Raw genomic sequence first — 25,523 nt, 5'->3', positions numbered from 1 at the left:
AGGGATAGATCTTTCCTAAAGCATGCAGTGAGTTTACGATATGTGTGAATCTAGTGTACATGCTCTGAATGGACTCACCTACATTCATCCTAAAGGCTTCATACTCACTGGTCAACATATCTATCCTATTGTCTTTCACATCTCTAGTACCCTCATATGTGACCTTTAACTTATCCCATATTTCTTTTGCAGTCGAACATGCCATAATCGTGTTAAATTCATTTACATCAAGACTACAGTATAAAATATTCATGGCAGTGGCATTAAGACTAACAACTTTCATATCATCATCATCATATACATCCTCAGTCTTAGGAACCATAGTTGCACCCTCAGTTTTAATAGGGACATAGTTTCCCTTAGAGACAATCCTCCACACCTTCCAATCAGTATTCTGAAGGTAGATGCGCATCCTCTATTTCTAGAAGGTGTAATTAACACCACTGAAAACAGGAGGTCGTGTGGAAGATGGTCCCTCAAGGAAAGGGGTCACGGAGCTATGAACCATATGTGATCTTTTTGCAAAATAACAACTAGTCTATGCTACATGGCTCTAATACCAATTGTTAGCTTTATCGTGATCCTAAGCGGGGGGGTGAATTGGTATTTTTAAATTTAAACTCTAGTTCAATCACCTAACACAAGTATGTTCACAACCTTAAGGACAATCTAGTGCAAGTAAAGTAAATATGCCAGAAATTAAGTAAAACAATTTTAATCAAAACCACATGCACCAGAAAGCAGTAAAGTAAAAATGACACACATAAATGTTATCGAGGTTTGGCCAATTGCCTACGTCCCCGCCTTAGCTAACAAGCACAAGGATTACCACTATAACTTGCTCACTTAACCGGGTGGAGCGGCACCTATACAAACCAGGTCAATTAGCACAAGGCTGACCTCAACCTTTACAACAATCCTTACCGGACTGGATTACCACCCCCTTAGGCCACGCCTAGAAACACTCAAATTTATAATCAAATTGTACAATATAAAAGTGCTTTCACATAAAGCAGATTTGTACCCAAATGCGTTCAATCACATACACCACAAATGATTTAATATGTAAGCTCAATATGGTCTAAAAGGTTCAACTCTCAAATGTATTTTCTATCAGTGTAATGTGTACATGAGAGTGTCAACAAACAATCTTGGTATTTCAAGATGTTCTCAATCAAGATGCTCAAACAAAGTATCATGCAAGATTCAGATATTCCAAATAGCAGAATATGTCAATCACTTCAAATAGTGTATATACTTGCTTTGCAAAGGATATGCAATCTTTGTATTCAGCAAATGATATAAACTTGCATAAATATTGCCACAAAGATTAGTATAACAAACTCAAATATCTTTCCACAAAAATGTCAATATGAATACCACAAAATATTTGAGTAAGTTTGAAAATATTTTTGCAAGACAAAAACAAATACAAGCTTCCTAAGTTATTGCAATAAGAATGCAACACTCGGAAGTTCAACACAAGTCTTCTTAGGATAGGCTTATTAGAAAAGCCTCCTAAGAACACTTAGGTTATACTCTCATAAAAAATCGATTCAAACACTCAAGAAATGAGAGGGCAAACCTCTAAATAATAACACTCAATACACTTGCAGATGATACAGAGAAGTGAAGAAAGTAAGTTTGAATGGATTTAGAAAGAGTATGAGCAGTAGGATATATTTTTCTTGAAAGAGAATTTTGGATTTTTTTTTTGCTAATCAACTTCTAATTTTCCCAAATGAAGGGGTATATATAGACACCCCATGAATTATGACCGTTGGGGACCTATTAGGGATTATTAGGAAAGTTTAATGACATTTCAAATATTTAAACCTTGTTTAAAAAATGTTTAACCGCGGTAAAAATTAGGGCAACCTGAGAGGTCCGGTCGACCAGAACCATTTCGATCGACCAGAGTTCACATGGTTTGGTCGACCAAGACATTTTTGAACTAAGGGCTTGGTTGAACAAAAGTGGGCGATTTTCCAATTTACCGAGGTTCAGTCGACCATGCCATTTTGAACAGAATGGTTCGGTCGACCAAATAGTTAGGATTTCTCCCGAGGACCCTCAGTCGACCAGGTAGTTGGTATTTATTTTTGGCTCAGTCGACTAGATGGTCAAATTATTGACCTCAAGGGGTTTCGGTCGACCAGGGGTTTTGAACTACACCGAAAGAATCCGGTGTCAATTGGCCTTCGGTCTACCAAAGGGTAAACCCTAAGGTCATTTTGCATTATGGTTGGTTTAAGCTTACGTATTATCATACATGTGATGTGTGTGAGTTTATTACAAACTAAAGACCCTAAATAACTATTACAGACCAATTCTACAAATGAATAGATTACAATTGAAAACAATAATTGGTCTTCAGGCTTTACTTGCTTTGTGTCCACCTCGATTTTAACAATCTTAGTTCCTGCACAAAACCTCAAACACCCATTAGATACAATGAGTATTTGTCATAATCAAAACTGGGCGTGACCTATAAGGTCAACAGATTTATTGGTCTAACATATATCCAATAAAAATCTAAAAAGAGTACTTATACTGTTCGAACTCTTAAACTTTCAAAATTTGTTGCAGTATAAGTTGCTAATAGATTCTAAGCACATATTCAAAATTAATAGTGGGAGCATTTTTTCTTTAAATCTCTTTCTTGTTGTGCTCACCAACATTATAAGCTTAGATCTGTTGTTGAAATTTTCTATGGCTTGTGTACTTTAAAGCACAATGTTTTTATTGAATATTATAAATGAAAATATTTTGTTTGCCACAGTTCTTTGCTTTTCCATATGATCTTTTTTTTTAAATTAGTTAACATTTTTGGATCTGTGGCTGCATTTTTCTGGTACTTTGTGATTTGTGCTTAAATGATAAACCAAAAAAATTATGTTTGCTTGCTCTTTGAATCCTTAACTTCTTTAAACACTTAACCAATTCTTTAACTTATTTGTTTAATTTCACCAATCACACAAGAACTTAGTTCTTTTGTCCAATCAATAACACAGTTAAATAACCAATCAATTAAACACAATCTTCAAAGATACAAAATTCTGTAACATTATCCACAGCAGAAGCAGAATACATTGCTGCAGGAAGCTGTTGTGCTCAAACATTATATATGAAACAACAGTTAAAAGATTTTCAAATATAATATCAAACTATCCCTATCAAATGTGATAACACAAGTGCTATTAATATCTAAAAAAATCCAGTATCTCACTCAAGAACAAAACACATTGATATAAGACATCATTTTTTGAGAGATCATATACAAAATGAAGATATAGTACTGGAGTTTGTGAATACATGTGATGACCCAAAAATATATATATATGATTAAAGTACAATAATAATAAAATAATAAAAATAGTCATTAAGTTAATATCAATACAGAAGTGTTTTTCTGTAGGATCCTTGATTCCATGTTGATGCCTAAGAAAGAACTTGTCTTAGCGAGTGCTCAGAGACCATTGCGGCTCAGTCGCTCCCTGGAGGTCGGCCTGGTCAAAATGGAATTTCATAGGATAAACAGGATAGACACTATTTGTACACGTAAATAAGTATATATACATAAAATAGTGTTTTGACAGACATAATTTGTCGAAATACATAATAAGATAATAATAATATAGGTATCATATGTGGGGCCCACAAGACTATGTGGGGTCCACATGAGTCCCGGAGCCACAAGACACTATTTATATACGTAAATAAGTACATAAAATAATGTTTTAACTGATATAATTTGTAGAAATATATGATAAAATAATAATAATATAGGTATCCTATGCGGGGCCCACAAGACTGTGTGGGGCCCACATGAGTCCCGAAGCCGTATGGAGGTTTTCACAAGTCTCAAAGCTATGTAGGATGCATAAAATCGTATAAGAGTTATTCGAGTTACGTAGGATCCATTCGGGTCTCGAAGTTGTGTGGGGCCCACAAGACCATGTGGGGCCCACATGAGTTTTTAAAATTTAAATTTAATTCTTGTTCAAAAATAAAATAAAATAAAATAAATACTAAATATAGTTTAAAATTAATAACAATGATAATAATAATGATTAAGAAAAATAATAAAATAATAAAATAATTAGTTAGGTAATGGATTAATTAATAAGGTAAGTAATTAATTAAAAATTTATTTAGTGAGAATGGTGGCAAGCACTCCCAAATGGCCTCCACTCAAGTTTAAAATTAATAACAATGATAATAATAATGATAATAATGATTAAGAAAAATAATAAAATAATAAAATAATTAGTTAGGTAATGGATTAATTAATTAGGTAAGTAATTAATTAAAAATTTATTTAGTGGGAATGGTGGCAAGCACTCCCAAATAGCCTCCACTCAACCCATACCTTGCCCATCCCTTGCCCATTCTTTAATTTTTAAAATTATAATTTCACCCATCTCCCCACACTTTTATAAATTCTATTTCTTCCCCAAAATTTTCCTATAAATAGGGAGCTCTCAACCTTCATTTTTCACAACAATTTTCCAAGGAAGAGAAGGATTAGTGAGTGAAAGAATTTGTGGTGGAGAGAGAATTTTTGAATAAATTCTTAATCACCCACTTTTTCCGATCTCATTTCTTAAAGATAATTATTGTGTTCGTAGCACACGGTAAAAGAAGAAGGTAAGTAAATTTGATTATGTTAGTATTTTTATTCAAAATTTATACCCGAGTTTATTTGTAAGTAAATTTGATTATGTTAGTATTTTTATTCAAAATTTATACCCGAGTTTATTTGTAAGTAAATTTTGATTATGTTAGTTTCTTTTTATTTTAAATTCATACCCGAGCTTATTTTGTACGTAAATTTTAATTATGTTACTTAGTTCCACAAAATTTCCATGAGTTTATTTTTACGCATATTTAATTATACCAGTTCTATCTTTAATATACTTGCATCTATTTTTGGGTTAAGAAATGTTCCAATCCCCTCGGGTAAATTTTCAGCATTTCTTTCTATTCAAAAATAAAATTATATATATTTTTAACACAAAAATTGTGTGGCATGAGTTTATTTCTACGTTACATTTTTTTTATGTAAATATGAGTAAAGATGAGATTTTCACGATATTATTTTAAATTGCATAAATTATAATAAGATGATTTTCAAACCCCTTATGGCAACGAAAGTTCAAAGTTACAGATGCTCGGTACCGCAGCTTAAAGTTTATACGGATCAGAGTGCACCCACACTGTTTACAGAGTGGTTATTTATGTTAGTGGATTTCTCCTGAGTGCACACCTGGTTTAAGTCCAGGACTTAATAAGGAAAATCTCACTTAAAGTTTACGTACGTTGATTTAGTTTGGTCGGCCAGCCAGCTAAGTCCAGTCTTCGGACCGCACAACCCAGTCATGGGGGTAAACATGACTTACGGCAAACAGGCCTAAGGGTGGTTTTTACAATATATGTTTATACATATTTAATTACGTGTACAAAGTTACTGATGATTTGAAGGAAAAGTGTAAGTTTACGTGAAAAGGATCATTTTGGTGCTTAAATGACGATCTAAGGAAAACGTACAAGGAAAAGTATATGTATGTTTATCATTAAATATTTTTACAGTTTTAAAGTTAAAAGTTTAATTTAACAGTTATAGTATATGATTATAAAAATTTACTGTTAAAATTGATGAAAAAGTTTTATGCAGGAATTTTTAAATTTATGTTTATTCTAAAAGCAGTTTTGAAGTTATAGTATTAAATATTGTTTTACGAAATTCTTTAAAAGCTCATTTTGGCCACACACTAATAATAATCTTATTTACTTACTGAGCGTCGTCTCACCCCAATCATATTTTATTTCAGATAACTCTGAAGGACATGTCGGAAATCAGGCTTAGCAAGCATGCGGGTGGGGATTAGAAAAATAAAGATTAATTAGAAACATTAGTATGATTTCAGATATTTACGTTTGTGTAATTTTCTTCTTTTGAAATAAGTGATTGTAACATGAATAATTAGCGCTCTGGTTTGAATAAAATTTGAGTTTATTTTGCTTCCGCTGTAAATCAGTAGTAAAAAGTTAATATCCCAGGCCCCTCGGGGTCGGGGTGTTACAATACACATGATCAATTAGCAGATATTTTCACAAAACCTTTGTCAGAAGAAATATTTATATTTATAAGAAGAGAATTGGGCATGCTTCATAATCAGGAAGTTTTTTAGGAGTTGTTCTAGTTGGCAGGCGACTGCCACCAGGGTACCAGGCGACTGCCTGGCCACTGTCTTTTAAAATTCCACAAAGACAGGCGGCTGCTACATTGAAGCAGGCGACTGCCTTGCGGCGGGTTGGGTTTTAAAACCCTATACTAAGTCATTTTAAAACCTTCCAGGCGCCTAACCATTCATTTTCCTTCAGAAACCCTTCGTCTCCATCACTTTTTATACAAAAATCTTGCTAAAAAACATCTAGAAATCTAGCATCAAATCCTTCTTACACACAAAAACTGAGCATTAGCCTTGAGTTTCCTTGATTTTCCCGAAATCTTGGAACTGTTTAAGGATATTGGATGGGATAGGTTCATCACCTACCAAGCTAAAGGGTATTATCCTAATGTTGTACGTATTTTTTATGCAAATATGGAGCGATGTGAAAATGGAATCAAAACAAATATGCTTGGGAAAGAGATTCAACTAAATTCCATATCTTTGGGAAAGATCCTTCGAATTAAGCCAGGGGATTTCAAGATTCATATCATTGAGAAGCAATGGATTATGGCTTAAGGTTTTACACCACAAGAATTTTTGCCACTAGTTATGACTGATTTTTCTTGTGTTTCTATATATTCAAGTTTTTTATCGGCCATGCAACTTTTGGTGTTCTAGAACTAGCACTTTGACTTGAAGTATTATCTCTGTTTTTCTCCTTCCCTCCTTTTTGATAGATGTCCAAAGGGGCAGAGAAAGTTGTAGTGCAAAAATATGAAGTATTTTTGTATGTTGAAGTATGTTTGTGACTGTTAATGAAGTTTTTTTTCTATAAAGTACACCATGCTTTTTGATAGGGGGAGTCATGAAAATATACCATACTTATTGATAAAGGGAGCCATGAATTTTAAAAGCTTATTATTTTTGCTCTCGATTTTTCATCATCAAAAAGGGAGAGAATGTTGGCCTAATAAGGCTTACAATTCTTATTTTGATGATAACAAATCAAATAATATATTTAACATATTTCAAGTAAAAGTGTTCAGGAAAATAACAGAGTTCAAGTGTATAAGAAAGTTCATGGATTACAAAGAGCATAAAGAATGAAGTAATATTGTGAAAAGCTCAAAGGAAAGAATGCAACTACAAAGATGGTGGAAGAACAAGTTTTGAAGATTAGATTATACTTTTAAGGATATTCTCAAATGTAAGTACTTCAAAGTAAATCTTAAGTATAAAGAAATTTGAAGCTCATAAAAATTCAAAAACATGTTTTTATATATATACTCTAAAGAATATTTCTTAAATCCATAAAAAGAAAGGGTTTAAGAAAAGAAAATTTTTTGAAATAATGAAGTTTTTAAACATATTTATTTCAAAATATTTGGAAAATCAAAAATATTTTTTTTAAACATATATACCCTAAAAAGTTTTTTTTTTTTAATAAATAAAAAGGGCTTAAAAAGAGAATATTTTTTAAACCATGTTTTTAAACATATTTATTTCAAAATATTTGGAAATGAATTTTAGAAATCTTTGGGAGTAATGGATGATTTCAAAAAACTCTATAAATAGTTCTAATCTCAAACATTTTAAATGAGAGAAAAGAAAGTACAAAGAAAGAGAGAAAGAACTTTGATGAAATATTCAAAAGAATTTTGAAATTGAGAAATCCTCTAAAGTTTCCAGATCAAGTGCTTTTCAACAACTTTTCTAATCCAGAGATATTCAAAGGCTTTTAGATCAAAGTAAGTTTTTTTTTAAAGGTTTTAGATCAATTAATCTTCAAGTATTCCAAATTTTGTTTTCAAAGGATCTGAAATTCTTTTAAGATAAACTCTCTGATCATAAATCGATTTACATTCTGAAATTAAGTTTTCCAACGATCAAAATTTTTATCTTCTTTGGAAAATTATTTGATAATCCATACCAAGTAATTGAGCTTAAAATTTCATATATTTAAATTACTTTGAGGTATAAAGTGAGCTGATTGGTGTATTAATTCACTCTAGTGTGAGAGTTCTCTTTTGTACACATATTCCTTCGTTATCTTTCTTAAACGATTTTGAGTTGTTGAATCGTTGAACCAAAAAAGGGGTTGTTATTTGGAGAGGCGGGCTCTAGCCTAATTGAAGGAGTGCATTATAAGTTGGTATTGTTCCACCAGGTAAAGGAACTGAGATAGTGAAAGCCTTTGGTGTTTTTGCCAAAGGCGAGGACGTAGGCTGTGTTGAAGCCGAACCTCGTAAAAACTCTTGTCTCCTTCTCTCTACTTTAATTTACATACTTTATTCGCTTTTGTTATAAAATTTATGAGTGCAGGTTGCAGGATTTAAATTAAGTTCTTGATCAATAGAAAGTTCGTTTTGATTAATCTTTTGCGGAAACCCAAAAGGGGAGTACGTTGATTAATTTGCGAAAATCTAAATCAAGTAAAGTGAATAATAAAAGGTTACAGGGAAAGCAATGAAAGCCTAAATGTTATTGATTGATTGATTACATTAATCGAATTATTATTTTAAATTCCAGTTTTCTTAAGTGTTGTTATATATTGTATTTTGCTGGCTTATTAAAATTAGAAAACTTAAAAATCAAATAAAATTAAAAGATTTCCAATTCACCCCCCCCCCCCCTCTTGGGAAGCTATTCTTCATTTCAATTATATATATATATATATATATATATTTATACTTTTTTAAAAGTAAGGTTTGAACTTATATAGAATATTTTTATATCTTGCTTGTGTGCGTGAATTTTTTCATGACTGTGCTTGTATTGTATTGAAATTTTATGTCATAAAATTATATTGTTTATAAATTCTTTTTAAGGGTGTTGAATAACTGGTTCATGAATCTTACATGAAATGCATGTGAACTAGTTAGACCATTCTTACGCTCGAGCCAATTTTTTATATATGTCGCATGCTTTAAATTCAAATCTTTTTTGGGGAATTACATTGTGCTTAAATTACAATGGTTTGAGGATATTTCTAGTCTGATCTTATTAACATGTCATTTTAATCTTTTAAATGACCAGTTATACTGTTTTACATGCTTAATGACCATATCTTTCAAACAGTTATAAATTTTTTTTATGCCCATCTATTATATCGAATAGGGGAGAGTTTTCTAAGAAAAATAAATATCATTTTTTTTTAAAAAGGAGGAGTTCTCTTTGCTAAATCATTTTCTAAATGATCAAAATGCTTTCTACTTAACTTAGCCCTTTTGCTAATGACAAAAGGAGGAGAATGTTTTTTAGCAAAATGATAATGATTAAAAGGGAAAATTTTAGGGGTAAATCATAGGGACAAATTTCTGAGTGTGTGCTTTAACGAAAAAATTTAAATGCATGATCATTTGTTGTGTCTTCTTTCATGAATATGCTTAACCAATTATGTTTATTTTTATGTTATGCATATTCTTAGGGGGAGCCTTTTCAGGTTATACCCATTTTGCTCTTAGGTGTTTGTCATTATCAAAAAAGGGGAGACTGTTGACTTTTTGAGTCTGATCCCTGTTTTGATGCTGAAAAAACACCAGTGCCTTATCTGTGTGTTGAGTGCTTGTACAAGTTTTTATTTTCGCACGCACATAAGACAAAGAAAAATGGAAGCCAAAAGTACTTAAAGAGCATATACTACTGGTGCATTCCATGAAGACATAAGAACAAAAGAGGAAAAGAAGACATATATTTTAATAGTATATGCATTTACTTTTATCCCTTAGTCTGTAATAATGCATGTCATGCATGGTATGAATGAAAGCTCAGTAATGACCGTAAATAGACTATAGGGAACTACATGACCTTAGGGATCGGTCGACCGACGCCAAATTTTTTGGGTTAGCTCAAAGACCATAGATTGACTTTAGGTCCCCAAACATCACATGACAAGGCCCCTATAACTTAGAAATTATAATTATGTGAATATGGGTGACTTTAAATGTCAATCAGGAATTAAATGCACACTTTTTGTGTGTTCGGTAGAACAAACCCAAACCTACATTGACTATTCGGTCAACGAAACCTCCCAAGGTCAACTGTTGACCATTTGATCGACCACTTTTAAAATGAACTTTCACCGCACCGTCAACTGAATGGGCATGTGGTTGATTCCCAACGCTCTGGTCAATCGAACTTCTAGTTAAAAAAATGACTTGGTCGAATGAACCTCTAAATTTGGTCAACCGTGTAACGTCCTCAAAATTCTATCCATTATATATATATATATATATATATATATATATATATATATATATATCCATACCTAAGCAGCGGGAACATAAATCATTCAACCATTCACATATATATACTATACAATACCAAAATCCAGTGTTTATTCACCATAGCCATACAAGACTAACCCCTTCAGTATCATCTACCCAAAAATATACACAACTCTGTCAAAAACTTACCCTATAACCAAGGTAATCAACACTCTCTCTATCCATGAGCCTGATCTGCTCGCCTAACTGTCTCACCTAAAAAATGTTAAATTAAGGGGGTGAGTCGACGCTCAGTAAGTGGAAATATGCTATTACTAATGCGTGGCAACTAAGTTAAGAGTACTTTTTAAATACTAACTGAGTTGTATTGTAATAAATAATCTATAAAGCATATCTCTCTTTCACAATTTAAAATATACTGTATCGTTTGTATTTCCGACTTTTCATACTGATAGTACCATACTATACTCATCATATACTGTAAAACTGTATGCATATACATAACTGTGATTTATCCCTGGGATTCTGTACGCCATGATTTCACCCCTTATGACAGGGTTGTGCGGCCCATAGGCGAGACTTAACCTAGTCAGCCCTCCAAGTAAGTCATCATACTCTAAATTACCTCAGCCTAGCCAAACTGCATCCACTCCTAAGCGTGGGACTGGCTGCTACCTCGTCTAACCGGCCCCCTCTACCCAGTGTATTGGGGAGCTGCACCCTCTCCGAGTACGGTTAGACGGTACCCACACACGATCTGAGATATGTGGTTGCACTCTATCTGTATATAGCAATGGTACCGTGCTCTGTAAACTGTATCTGTCTGTAATCTTTCCATAGGGATCTGATACTATATACATATATACATATATACTCTTTTAGTGTTTTTCATCATATTCCCAAAATTACCATAATGTTATCTTTATGTACTGTAAATACTGTAATCTCTGTATACTGTATCTTTAGCATCTTGATGCTACCTCTGTATATTTATCTGTATACTCTGTCTATAAACTCTATATGTTATGGTAATAGGAAAACATGGCATGCTATAACACTGTACATACTGTTCTGTATAAAACTGTAATATATATACTAATCTGAGTAAAACTGTATACATGTATATGTATATGTATATGTGTATATATATATATATATATATATTTGTACCATGAAACTATTCATATATAAGCTGTATATGCATGTAAATTTATCTGTATAATCTCTGTGCATTCAGTTTAGTATGATACATTATAAAAGCTGTATAAAATTCTTCATCGCGTGAAAATCTACTCACGCCACACAAGCATTTAAATTCATATTCTATAAATATTATATAATAAACTGGCATAAATATGTGTCCATGAAATCTCTAATAGCATTATGAAAACTCCTAACATAGCATATTTCCCTTACCTTAACTTTGAAAAGCACCTATAAAATTCTGGCTCTATACCCACAGGGTTTATAGTTCAACACCCTGAAAACAAAATTCTCCAAAACAAAATGTCAGTATTTCTTCATCTACATCATTTCCTATAACTGATAGAAGGCCAGAAATGGGCTAAAAGGCCTTACTCTAAGTTTGGGATGAATTCCAACTCGATCCCACCGACAATCCGTCCTAGTAAACTTGAGGAGAACTCCACCAGGAACGTCGTGGTGGCTTCAGATCTCCAATCTAGAGAGGAATATGCCCGGAAACGAAGAGAGAAGTGAGAGAGGGACGTATAAAAAGAAAGGAGAGAGAGAGAGAGCACGACCTTGAAAATGGATAAAAATCTAGTTGTTAGCTATCTATAGGGCCAGATTCATCGACGAGACATCATCTCGTCGACGATTCCTTCATTAAATTCATCGATGAAACCCTATATTCGTCGACGAAATTCAAAGCAGCTCATTCTTCACTCGGTAGTTTCTCATCGACGAAACCTTGTATTCGTCAACGAATTTCCTTATGCACTCGTTGACAAATCCCCTGTATTCGTCGATGAATTCTGTGTAAAATTCTGGGTTATTACATTCTCCCCTTCTTATAAAATTTCGTCCTCGAAATTTACTAGTTGTATCCCCATCTATACACTCCATCATTCTGTAGAAGAAAAAGGGTCTACTTGTTTTATTATCTGCCCTCACTTGTGGCAAAGGAATACCATGGTTACATTTACATTCTGGAAGATTACACATATAAAACTAAAATTATCTACTAACTAAAATCAATACATATACCTACAAAAGAAACCTATCTAACTATTATACTTTACCTGAGTACCTCAATATCTCTTGGAACAACTAAGGGTATCTCTGTCTAATCTAATCCTCTAGCTCCCAAGAAGCTTCGTCTGTAGCGTGATTCCTCCACAAAACTTTAACTAATTGTATTTCTTTAGTGCATAAAGTCTGAACTTTCCTATCCAAAATTTGTACTGGTACTTCTTCATATGCCAATGAATCCTTAAGTTCTATCTCTGCATAGCTAAGGATGTGGGATGGGTCTGGGATATATTTCCTTAACATAGTAACATGAAACACGTCATGAATACGAGCCAAAGCTGGCGGCAAAGCTAGCCTATAGACAATTTACCCTATTCTCTCAAGTATCTCAAAAGGACCAATATACCTAGGGCTCAACTTGCCCTTCTTTCCAAACCTCATAACTCCTTTCAGAGGAGCTATCTTCAAAAATACTCTATCTCCCACATCAAATTCCAACTCTCGGCGGCGAGTGTCTGCATAGCTTTTCTACTGACTCTGTGCTGTATAAATTCTTTCTCTAAATAATCGGACTTTGTCAGACGCCTGTTGTATTATCTCGGGACCCAAAACTTGCCTTTCACCTACTTCATCCCATAAAATAGGAGAACAACATCTCCTGCCATATAATGTCTTGTATGGAGCCATGCCGATACTAACTTGATAGCTATTATTGTAAGCAAACTCAACTAATGGTATAAACTGGATCCAACTGTCCCCAAAATCAAGCACACAAGCACGAAGCATATCCTCTAGTGTCTGAATTGTTCTCTCAATCTGACCATCTATTTGGGGATGAAAAGCAGTTCTAAAAGCTAACTGCGTACCCATAGCCTCCTGAAAACTTTTTCAAAATCATGAAGTAAACCAAGGATCTCGTTCTGAGACTATGGATACTAGTACTCCATGAACACGTACTATCTCCTGAACATATATCTCTGCCAATCTTTCCATGGAATAACCAATTCTAATAGGGATGAAATGAGCGGTTTTCGTCAAATGGTCAACAACTGCCCAAATCGCATTTAATCCATGTCGCACTGGTGGTAACCTTGTAACAAAGTCCATCGAAACGTGGTCCCATTTCCACTCTGGAATGAATAATGGCTACAACTTTCCTGCAGGTCTCTGGTGTTCAGCTTTAACTTGTTGACACATCAAGCATTGCTGAACAAATTTGGCTATCTCCCTCTTCATTCCACTCCACCAGAAATACTCTTGCAGGTCCCTGTACATTTTAGTACTACCGAGATGGACCGTGTATAGGGATCTGTGAGCCTCCTTCAGTATAGTTCTCCTGATCTCAGTATCTGCAGGAACACATAGCCTAGTATGGAATTGGAGAGCTCCGTCATCTGATACGCTGAACTCCTCACCTTGACCATCATGTACTCTAGTCATCACCGCTGCCAACTCTGCATCATCACCCTGAGCTGCTTTAATCCTCTCATAAAGCGTGGTCTAAACCACTAGACGGAAATAACTGCCCGAGGACTCTCCTCCACCAATTCTATATGGAGCCTCTCCAAATCCACCAGAATTGAGTACTGAATCTCCATAGCTACCAGTACAGATCCCCCTGATTTCCTGCTCAAAGCATCTGCCACTACATTTGCTTTTCCTGGGTGGTAATTAATCGTGCAATCATAATATTTAATAAGTTCTAGCCACCTTCTTTGCCTCATATTCAACTCTTTCTGAGTAAAGAAATATTTCAAACTCTTCTAATCTGTGAAAATCTCGCACTTTCCACCATATAAATAATGCCTCCAAATCTTGAGAGCATACACCACTGCAGCAAGCTATAAATCATGGACAGGATAATTCTTCTCATATTCTTTAAGCTACCTAGATGCATATGTGATAACCCTGTCATGCTGCATCAACACGCATCCAAGACCCTTCAAAGAGGCATCACTGTATATTACAAAACCGTCCTCCCTTGATGAAATAGCCAGTACTAGAGCTGAAACTAACCGCTGCTTTAACTCTTGGAAACTCTGCTCATAATCATCAGTCCATTCAAATTTTACATTTTTCCTCGTAAGTCGTGTTAATGGACCTGATAGCTTGGAGAAACCATCCACAAAACATCGGTAATAACCTGCTAACCCTAGAAAACTCCTAACTTCCTGAACATTTCCCGGCCTTTCCCAACTCACCACTGCCTCTATTTTACTCGGATCAACTGATACTCCTACTTTTGAGATCACATGCCCGAGAAAAGTAACCTGCCTTAACTAGAATTCACATTTCTTAAATTTTTCATATAATTTTCTTTCCCTTAATACCTGCAATACCAGCCTCAAATGATAATCGTGCTCCTCGTAATTCCTCGAGTAGACCAGTATATCATCAATAAACACAACCACAAACTGGTTCAAATACTGGTGGAACACCCGATTCATCAAATCCATGAAAACCACTGGTGCATTAGTCAACCCAAAAGGCATCACTAAAAACTCATAATGCCCATACCTGTTATGAAATGCGGTCTTAAAAAATGTCCTCCGCTCTAACTTTCACCTGATGGTAACCCGACTGCAGGTCAATTTTAGAGTAAACCTGGGTCCCCTGGAGCTGATCAAATAAATCATCAATCCTAGGGAGAAGATATTTATTCTTGACTATCAATTTATTTATCTCCCTATAATCGATGCACAACCTCATGGCTCCATCTTTCTTTTTCACGAACAGAACTGGCGCACCCCAAGGCGACACATTGGGCCTGATAAAACCTTTATCCAGCAATTCTTGTAACTGTTCTTTCAATTCTTTTAACTTTATCGGGGTCATACGGTATGGTGCTTTAGATATTGTTGCAGACCCCGGTAAAAAAAATCTATAGTGAACTCAATCCCATGATCTGGTGGCAAACCAGATAATTCTTCTGGAAATACATCTAGGAATTCCCTCACTACCGGTACGTCAGCTTGTCTCAATTCTTCTTTTGGCAATTCTTTTATGTATGCGACATACCCCTAGCAACCACCCTGTAACAATCTCCTCACCTGAATAGCCAACGCTAGCTGTGGTGAGGCACGTACACATGAACCCACAAATCTAAACTCTAACTCGCCCAGGGGTCTAAAAATTACTTCTTTCAGATGACAATCAATACTTGCGTGATAAGTTGCTAACCAATCCATGCCCAATATCACATCGAACCCTTGCATATCTAGGACCACAAGATCGGCTAACAGCACTCTCTCTTGAATACTTACTGGAAAATTCCGAAGTACCCTCCTGCATCTAACCACAGATCCCATCGGCGTACCCACAGATAGTTCTACATCTAGTAGCTGAGTCTCTACCCCAGTTATTCTGACATACCTCATTGATATAAAGGAATGGGTGGCACCTGTATCAAACAAAACAACAATTGTATATGGTAAAGCAGTAAGGGTACCTGTGACCACGTTTCCAATCATTTCAGCGTCTCCTGGTGTTAACGCATAGACCCTCGCCAGCACAGTGTTTCTCTTCTGACCTCCGCGGGGCTCCTGGTATCCTCTCCGAAATGGCCTAGGAGCAGGTACATAACCTGGTGTCATCTGATAGGATCGAGCTATATGATCGGGTCTCCAGCAACGATAGCAAATATTCTCCCCAAATCAACATTCACCTAGGTGTCTCCGTCCACATCTAGTACAAATGGAGGGAGGCTGACTGCCCTGAAATCCACCCTGCTCTACTATCTGTCTCTGACCTTTGCCAGATCTACCTCCCCTCCAAGAGCCTCGACTGGGACCCGCCTAAAAGCTCGAGGGTGCGGTCCTTTTCTTCTAACTCTATGTCTTAATCTCTTTCAATAAACTTTCCTCTGTTATAATGGCCCTGTTAACCAACTCTGTAAAATCTTGGATCCTCAGTACTGCCACCTGCCTATAGATATCTCGCCTCAAATTCCTCTCCAACATTCTAAGCTTCTTTACTTCATCGAGGACGATATATAGGCAGAAACGCGAAAGCTCAATAAATCTCGCTGCGTACTGCTGGACTGTCATCGACCCCTGGGACAGGCTTAGGAACTCCTGAATTTGGGCCTCTCTGACCGAAGCAGGATAGTATCTATCAAAGAATATATCCCTGAAATAGGCCCAGGTCATCTGCACCAGTATAGCCCTCTGCTCCTCCAACAACCTGGTGGCTGGCCACCATCTCTCGGCCTCCCCCGCCAGCCTATACATAGCATACAAAACTCTCCTCCAATCGGTGCAGTGAAGTACTATCAGAATTTTCTCTACCTCCTACACCCAATTCTCCGCAACTGCAGGATCAGTCGCTCTAGAGAAAGCTGGCGGATTCATCTTCATAAATTTCTCTATGGTACATCCCTGAGATGAGGATGGACCTCCCTGCTCTCTAAAACTCCGTGCTATCTCAGCCATGACTTATTAAGCCACACTATGTAGCGCAGCATCTGAATCCCCACCTACTGCGCTAGAAGGACCAGCTCCATCATCCCCACTCGCATGAGCTCTATTGCCTCCTGCGTCCATCCTGCAAATATATAAAACACCGTTTTAGAATTCTATTTCTCCATAGACCCAGCTTACTCAACTAAAACTCAAAACTCTCTATTAACTATCCCTCCTATTCTAACCCCAAAATTCACTCCTGCAAACCAAACACATGACTCGTTGACAGTTTACTAAGGTTTTCCTGAAATCGTCACTCCAGGAAAAACATAGAAACAATCACGAAATCCCGTATCCAAATCATAGAACAAAACCTCAAATATTTTTCCTATATTCTGGTATTATTTTTCGCTACACTCTAGAGTCTACAGAACCTAAAAACCTCGGCTCTGATACCAAAATGTGACGTCCTCAAAATTCTATCCATTTTATATACATATATATATATATATATCCATACCTAAGCAGCGGGAACATAAATCATTCAACCATTCACATATATATACTATACAATACCAAAATCCAGTGTTTACTCACCATAGCCATACAAGACTAACCCCTTCAGTATCATCTACCCAAAAATATACACAACTCTGTCAAAAACTTACTCTATAACCAGGGTAATCAAAACTCTGTCCATCCGCGAGCCTGATCCGCTCACCTAAATGTCTCACCTAAAAAATGTTAAATTAATGGGGTGAGTAGACGCACAGTAAGTGGAAATATGCTATTACTAGTGTGTGGCAAGTAAGTTAAAAGTACTTTTTAAATAGTAACTGAATTGTATTGCAATAAATAATCTATAAAGCATATCTCTCTTTCACAATTTAAAATATATTGTATCGTTTGTATTTCCTACTTTTCATACTGATAGTACCATATTATACTCATCATATACTGTAAAACTGTATACATATACATAACTGTGTTTTATCCCTGGGACTCTATACGTCATCATTTCACCCCTCATGACAGGGTTGTGCGGCCCGTAGGCGGGACTTAACTTGGTCAGCCCTCCAAGTAAGTCATCATACTCTACACTACCTCAGCCCGGCCAAACTGCATCCACTCCTAAGCATAGGACAGGCTGCTACCTCGTCTAACCGGCCCCCTCTACCCAGTGTACTTGGGAGTTCACCCTCTCCGAGCAGGGTTAGACGATACCCACACACTATTTGAGATATGTGGTTGCACTCTATCTATTTATAGCAACGGTACCATGCTCTGTAAACTGTATCTGTCTATAATCTTTTCACAGGGATCTAATACTATATACATATATACATATATACTCTCTTACTGTTTTCATCATATTCCCAAAATTACCATAACGTTATCTTTATGTACTGTAAATACTGTAATCTCTGTATATTGTATCTGTAGCATCTTGATGCTACCTCTGTATATTTATCTGTATACTCTATCTATAAACTCTATATGTTATGGTAATAGGAAAACATGGCATGCTATAACACTGTACATACTGTTCCATTTAAAACTGTAATATATATACTGATCTGAGTAAAATTGTATACATGTATATGTGTGTGTATATATATATATATATATATATATATATATATATATCATGAAACTATTCATATAAAAGCTGTATATACATGTAAATTTATTTGTATAATCACTGTGCATTCAGTATAGTTGTATAAAATTCTTCATCACGTGAAAATCTTCTCACGCCACACAAGCATTTAAATTCATATTCTGTAAATACTATATAATAAACTGGCATAAATATGTGTCCATGAAATCTCTAATGGCATTATGAAAACTCCTAACATAGCATATTTCCCTTACCTTAATTTTGAAAAGCCCCTATAAAATTCTGGCTCTATACCCGCAAGGTTCCTAGTTCAACATCTTGAAAACCAAATTCCCCAGAACAAAATGTCAGTATTTCTTCGTCTACATCATTTTCTATAACTGTCAGAAGGCCAAAAATGGGCTAAAAGGCCTTACCCTGAGTTTGGGATGAATTCCAACTCGATCCCACTGACAATCCGTCCTAGTAAACTTGAAGAGAACTCCACTAGGAACATCGTGGTGGCTTTAGATCTCCGATTCGGCAAGGAATAGGCCTATAAATGAAGAGAGAAGTGAGAGAGGGACGTAAAGAGAGAAAGGAGAGAGAGAGCGGCATTGAAAATGGATGAAAATCCAATTTTTAACTATTTATAGGGCCAGATTCATCGACGAGACACATCACCTCATCGGCGAGTCCTTCATTAAATTCGTCGATGAAACCCTGTATTCATCGATGAAATTCAAAGTAGCCCATTCTTCACTCGGTAGTTTCTCATCGACGAAACCCTATATTTGTCGACGAATTTCCTTATGCACTCGTCGACGAATCCCCTGTATTCGTCGATGAATTCTGTGTAAAATTCTAGGTTATTACAAACCGAACATGCCCTCATTGACTCGAAAGTTAAGGAGTTGTCTCAAGAGGGGGAGTGAATTGGATTATTAAAATTTATTTTAATTCCTTTCAATGAATTCTTAATTTTTTGTTGATTTAGCAATCACACAACCAAACCTTATTTGGACAATTAATCAATACTTCAACACAACACAAAATTTGTTTATACAAGTTTAGCGAAAAATTAATTAAGTTATAAACCTTTATATAAATAAGTGTACGTTTGGTAGCTTGAATACTTAGATGAATAATCAATTCACAAACCAATCAACCAAAATACATTTAGTTAACATATAATTTAAGTAATCAATCACAAAATATAATCTGCAGCACTTTAGCAATTTTCGGTTTTTGTATGTAGCCCCGTGAATTTATGTAAACCATGTGGTTAATGGATTTCATTTCCCAATTTGCTACATAATCAACACTCTTTCCAAAAGCTTATACTTTAAATAAACTTTTAGTTAAAGAGTCTTTGGGTGTTAATCAATTAACGTACTTTCTTATGGTTTCCGCAAATTATTTATCAACCAACGTACTCACTTTCGGTTTCCGAAATCCCAAAAACAAATTAAACTTCAATTTATTTAATTTCAAAACTATGTAGTATTTATAATCATGAAATTTAAAACATCCACGCAGTTTATAAGTATGCTAGAATTTAAAGAGCAAAGGAAAAAGAGAGAGACAAGAGTTTTTATGGGGTTTGGCTTATCCCCAGCCTACGTCCTCGCCTTTGGCCAATACCACCAAAGGATTCCACTATGCCATTTTTTTTTTTGGGTGGAACAAACCTTAGACACTCCTTCAATAGGTTAGAGCAACGCCTCTCCAAGTGATACCCCACACTCGGTCACTCCTTCAATAGGCTAAAGCTACACCTCTCTAAGCGATACCCCACGTTCGGTCACTCCTTCAATAGGCTAGACCATGACCTCTTCAAGTGATACCCCAAGCTCGGTCAATGATCCTACAACCTAGAATCATCAAGAAATAAGAAATACTAGTTGCGTACAATGACACTCTCACAAAAAGAAGATTAGTACAGTTTCAAACACTATGTACTTCAATAATTAAATATCAATATGAAATACAATTAAAGCTCAAGTAAGAATTTCACCAAGTTCTTTCTAGATGAGATTTAACAACTCAGAACTTAGAGGTAGGATGGATCAACAACTCATAAATTTAGCAATTCGGTTGCACAAAGATTTGAGCAGGAGTGATCTTTAGAAGAAATTACAAGTAGAGTACTTGAATGCTGATTGTATGCTTGGTGATTTATTTCATTCGGTTAAAGGAGTATTTATGGAATTTTTAAAGTGAGTTTCCTTGTTTCCCACATTGCTTGGAGTGTCCCCCAAGTTTTTATAACATTTAAATTTGAAAAACTAATTTTTAGAATTTTCCCATTAAAGTTCAAAATTTAAAAACTCTGCAGGGTCAGTCGGCTAGGTCACTCGACTGGGCCTGTTTTGTATAGGGTCAGTCAGCTGGGTCACTCGACTGGACAATCCATTTTTCCAAAACTTTCATTTTTTTGAGAATTTGATCCATTTTTATTTGAAAAACTCAAATATGACTTTTAAAATCATTTTCCAGGGTTTTCAAAAATTGGTCTCTAAGTCTATATTGTATACTAAAGAGTTTCAAAGTATTTCATAAGATATTTAAACATGAAGTACTTACATAAAGACTTCTTAAGACTTTAACATTCTAAACATTTAAGTCTTCATACTTGCTTTGTCTTCAAACTTTAATATACTTTGAGCTTTCTCTTTAATATCCATGCTCTCATAATCTTCAAGCTTTAATATATCATCTTGGAATCCATGCCTTTAAGCTTCTTTTGATCATATTTCTTTGGATTTTAAGCTTTCAATAAATCCTTGTGTACACTTGACCTTACTTTTTCATAGTTGAGTCTTGAAATGTCATCACTTAACCAAATATGTTAAGTTCCTCTTGTTTGTTGTCATCAAAACAAGATGTTAAGCCTTGTAAGGCCAATAATCTCCTCCTTTTTGATGATGACAAATAAGGAACAAAAATTTGAGTGAGCCTTAAAATGAGACTCCCCCTTACAATAAGCATCATCTTAACAAACTTAACAATATCAAGATCAATTTCAAAAACTCATTTACTAATACTTATCTATCAATAAACATCATTCAAGATCAAATACTTTCATAGTTGAGCCAATATTCATGCTTAAGTATGCAATATCATGTTCAATTTTTGCCCAAAACTTCTCCCCCTTTTGACATCAATCAAAAAGACAAAGATATCAAAGAAAACATATAAATACTAAAGCAATGAGCAACCATAAGAAAAATTATAGATCTTGTGAAGACTCAAAACAAAAATTTTGAATGATTTTCAATGATGAACATAAATCATGATATCAAGTCTAACTCCCTTTGAATGAAGTATTTTATATTCAATAAATTCAGACTTCCATTCATGAAATTGTAAACTTATGTATTTATAAAGATACCAATTGTGTTTTTAAATTGTGATACCAATTGAGCTTTTAAATTTATTATGTCATGTTTCAAATATTAATTTATTATATGTAAGTACTCATAGATATCAATATCAAGAATAATACCAATTATCATATCAATATCAAAACATTCTCATGGATACAAATGTGTTGTCATGCTCAAGTATTAAAATCATACTCATGTATACCAATATATTTCATAAATACCAATACTAATATCATATCATGTACTGCTTATACCAATTTTTTTTTTAATTCAACTCTTTCTCCCTTCTTTTTATATTTAACAAAATAATTAAACTGGAAGAATTCTTATGCTAAGGTACTAAGGAAAAAAACAAATTTCTCATTTAGATTACAATACCAAGGTCCATAAGCTAGCTTATATTTGAATCATGACATATTTATTCGTTAGTCAATCATGCAAGATATATATAATGTGAACCATTATGAATTAATCTCATACTTATATATCATACCAAGATTCATGCTTCAGAATCATGGTCAAATTTGCAATATAGTAAGCCATAAATCATTAATATGAGTTATTTCTTTGGCAATATCAAGATATCATATATGTCAACATTTTAGCATGTAAGTATAACAACATAACATCTAAGCATGGAGCATATTATTATCATTTATGCATTGTGCTACATTTTTTCTTAAATTGTTCTCATGTTGCTCAAATATCTCTTATTCTTAAATATCTCTCATATTAAATTTAAAATCTGTTAAAACTTGTTTCCTTTAGTCTGCCGATTGGACTTATGGTTAGTCGGCTGACCTTTACTTTCTTTTTTAAAGTTTTGTTCAGTCAATCAACTGGAATTATGGTTAGTCAGCTAACCTTTGTCTTCTTTTAAAATCTATTTTTTTTCCACAACCTTTCTACTGCATATCAAATCAAGCTCTCTTCTTATATCAAAATACTCATGTAATAAGTTCAACATGCTTCAAATTTTCTTTTCTTTTGATTTCATATGAACACCCAAAATCCATATTGCTTTCCAAATCTTAATATTTTCTAAGTTAAGCCTTATACAAATCATCCTATGATTTTGGCCAACAATGTCATTTTTTATTTTATTTGTCTCAATGTTATAGTTGTTAATAAGCTCTTAAACTCTTCTTTGAGATTATCCATTAGTTTAATGTCCTTGTATTATGAAATGATTTTCCATAGATTTGAACAAGGATAATTTTCTTCTTGAGTTATAACTAATCCATACGATTTTAGTTTTCTTAATTTCTAATAAAAACTTAAGATTTATGGAGTACTTGGTTTATGAATTAATCTTTCATCTTGGCACCCATACTTTCTTGGATTCGGATGGTTTAATAAGAGATGTTTCTTTTACTTTCCAAACTTGTTCACTTTTCACACCCTTTCTCTTTAATGGACATTCAAACTTTTTATGTCCCTTCTTCTTACATAGAAAGCATGTGGTGTGAGTGTAAGCATTTGAAGAGGTGCTAGCATAATTTTTAGATGCTTTTGTAAAGTATCTCATATAGAGGTTCTTTTTCTTTATATTTTCAATTCTATTGAACCCTATGCCCTCTTTATTCAAAGACATTCTTTGTGCACCTATCATTCTATCAAAGTTTTCTTTTTCTCTTGTGAAATTGTAAATTATTTTGGCTTGATCATCATTTTTCTTCTTAAGATCACTGATTTCTGAATTTTGTATATTTTTGCCCTTTTCTTGTAGCATTTCTTAGTTTTGAGACATCTTGGTAATTTCATTTTCTAGTTCAGAAATATATATGTCTTTCTTATGATTTTGAGATCTTAGGTCTTCTAGTTCTTTTATCACCTTCTCATTTTTGCTTTCTAGTTTATTGTTTTTTAAATCTTTTTCACTTTCATCAAGTTTTAAAGATTCTAATTGTTTCATCACACCTTCATTCTTGTTTTTCAATGATGTGTATCATCTAGTCACATTAACTAAGATCTTATGAACTTTGAATAATTCATTTTGAAGTTCTTCATAAGAAGGCATACTTTCATCATCGATGACTCACTACAAGAACTATTAAAAGATTTGGATGAGGAGCTTTCCTCATCATCCCATGCCATATAGAAAGTAACCTCATGGTCACTTGATTCTTTATCAGAACTACTTGTACTCATATTGTCCCAAGTAGTGACTTTCATTGCCTTCTTCTTTTTCTTTTTAGAATCTTTCTTAAGTTTTGGACAATCCGGTTTTAGGTGTCCTACTTTCTTGCAATTATAGCATGTAGGTAGTTCTTTCTTTGTTTCTTTCTTCTTAGTTTCTTCCTCATCTGAACTTGAGTTTTGGATTTTTCTTTTGAACTTATTCTTCCTTCTTAGTATTCTTGCAAGTTTCTTGGATATGAAGGCTAGTTCTTCTTCTTCAACTTCACTACTAGAGTTTTCTTTTGATGCTTTAAAGACTATAGATTCTTGAGATTTAGATTTACCACTTCTTTCATTCATGGTCATCTCATAGGTGAGAAGGGATCCTATGAGTTCATCTAGAGATGTATTTTTAAGATTTCTTCCTTCTGTGACTTTTGGTTCCCACATTGGAGGAAGTCCTCTAAGGGTTTTCTGAATCATCTCATAAGTGGAGTATATTTTTCCTAAGGCATTTAGGGAGTTTATTATGTGTGTGAACCTAGTGTACATATTAGTGATGGTTTCATCTGGGTTCATTTTGAAAGTCTCATACTCGCTTGTGACCATGTCAATTCTACTATCTCTAACATCTTTTGTTCCTTCATAGGTAACTTCTAGTTTATCCCAAATTTCCTTTGCTGTTTTACATGCCATAACTCTATTGAATTCATTAATATCAAGTGCACAATATAGGGCGTTTATTGCACTAGAGTTAACTTGCAGCATTGTGAACTATTTCGGCCATCTTTTTTTCTTCCTTAGGAATTTCCTTGCCATCTACAAGTTTTGTAGGAATTAAGTCACTATGTGTGACAACCTTCCATGTATTCCAATCCATTGTATGAAGGTAGATTCTCATACGTTATTTCCAAAATGTGTAATTTAAACCACAAAAGATGGGAGGCATAGTTGAGGATTGACCATCTCCAAAGGGAGCTACTCCTAGGTGTGCCATATAGATCTTTATATAACTACTTGTTAAGATTTGTTATAACCCCGCTTTGATACCAATTGAAAGTTAAGGAGTTGTCCCAAGAGGGGGGGTGAATTAGATTATTAAAAATTCTTTTAATTCCTTTCAATGAATCCTTAACTTTTTGTTGATTTAGCAATCACACAACCAAACCTTATTTGGACAATCAATCAATACTTCAACATAACACAAAATTTGTTTATACAAGTTTAGCGGAAAATTAATTAAGTTATAAACCTTTATAAATAAGTGTAAGTTTGGTATTCACTTTTCATTTAGTTCATATTCACAAGTGCTCATCTCTCTTGTTCTTTAATTTTGTTTGATTCAATTCTTGATAGAGAAGTGTGAGGTTTGTTTTGTATTATCAACTCATTGTGAG

Source organism: Malania oleifera, chromosome 7 (genome assembly GCF_029873635.1).
Source record: "Malania oleifera isolate guangnan ecotype guangnan chromosome 7, ASM2987363v1, whole genome shotgun sequence".
Classification (NCBI taxonomy): Eukaryota; Viridiplantae; Streptophyta; class Magnoliopsida; order Santalales; family Ximeniaceae; genus Malania; species Malania oleifera.
Note: the sequence above shows the minus strand (reverse complement) of the source record.